Genomic DNA, 1,003 nt, shown 5'->3' on the forward strand with positions numbered 1-1,003 from the left:
TGGAGAAGCTGCAGATACAGCCAGGCCTGAAGGACGGATGCTTTGCAAACCGGTTGGGATGCACCGTGTTAAAACATGGGAATAATGTGGGTGCTCAAAACACGCCTCATCCTCAGTCTTGTCTAGACCTCTAAAAGTTAAAAGACTAGCTAAAGCCGTGATGTTTGATACCATCTCAAACTGTGATATGCTGGTTTCCAAATATAACTTCTTTAAAAAAAAGCTAAATTCTATCCCTAGAACAGCTCATCCCCTATACAGTGTTTTATACTGGTGTGTTGTATACACAGCCCTCTTCTCAGAGGCGTAAAATGTTAATGTATTTATAGTAAAAGATCCTGTGCAAACTAATATTTTATTTTTCACCATAAAAATAACATTTCAATGAACTTTCATACTACATTTTTGAGATTTGCAATTTAACTTTATAGCATATTTAAATGCCTTGAAGTAAGGAAATGTCAGTTAGTTCTAAAAAATGAAAGTAGATTTTAAATTTTTCTAACTTAAATTGGCCAAAATATTTCCTACTCAAACTTCAAGCAGTGTGAGTTGAGGTTTTCGCCTTTGAAAGGTGAAATGGGTAGTCTTCTGCCCAAAAGATGAAAATTTCTGGAAGTGATATGAATTACAACGGCCCAAAGGAAACAGCTAGAACAAAGAGGACAGAAGATATTGTTTCAGGAATAGGGAGAGTTACAAATATGTATAATATGTATGTGTGTATATGTCTATTTATTTACTCACATATACACATTGTTATGCATGCAAAGCCGTATCAGTAGTGCTTATGGGGTCCCTTTGCCCATGACACCACCGTCAGGACTCCATTTTTGGTTGCTGGTGGTTGGACTGGGTGTGGAGGGGCAGGCACGCTCCTCTGTCCACCAGAGATGGGCTCCTGCTACTGCTTTGGTGGAGTCACTGCTGTGAAGGGCTACAGGACCAGAGCGGATCAAAGGGAAGAACCAAACGGCCAGCTAGAGATGCTGAGCACTATAAC

The sequence above is a fragment of the Opisthocomus hoazin genome, chromosome 1, assembly GCF_030867145.1.
Source record: "Opisthocomus hoazin isolate bOpiHoa1 chromosome 1, bOpiHoa1.hap1, whole genome shotgun sequence".
NCBI lineage: Eukaryota > Metazoa > Chordata > Aves > Opisthocomiformes > Opisthocomidae > Opisthocomus > Opisthocomus hoazin.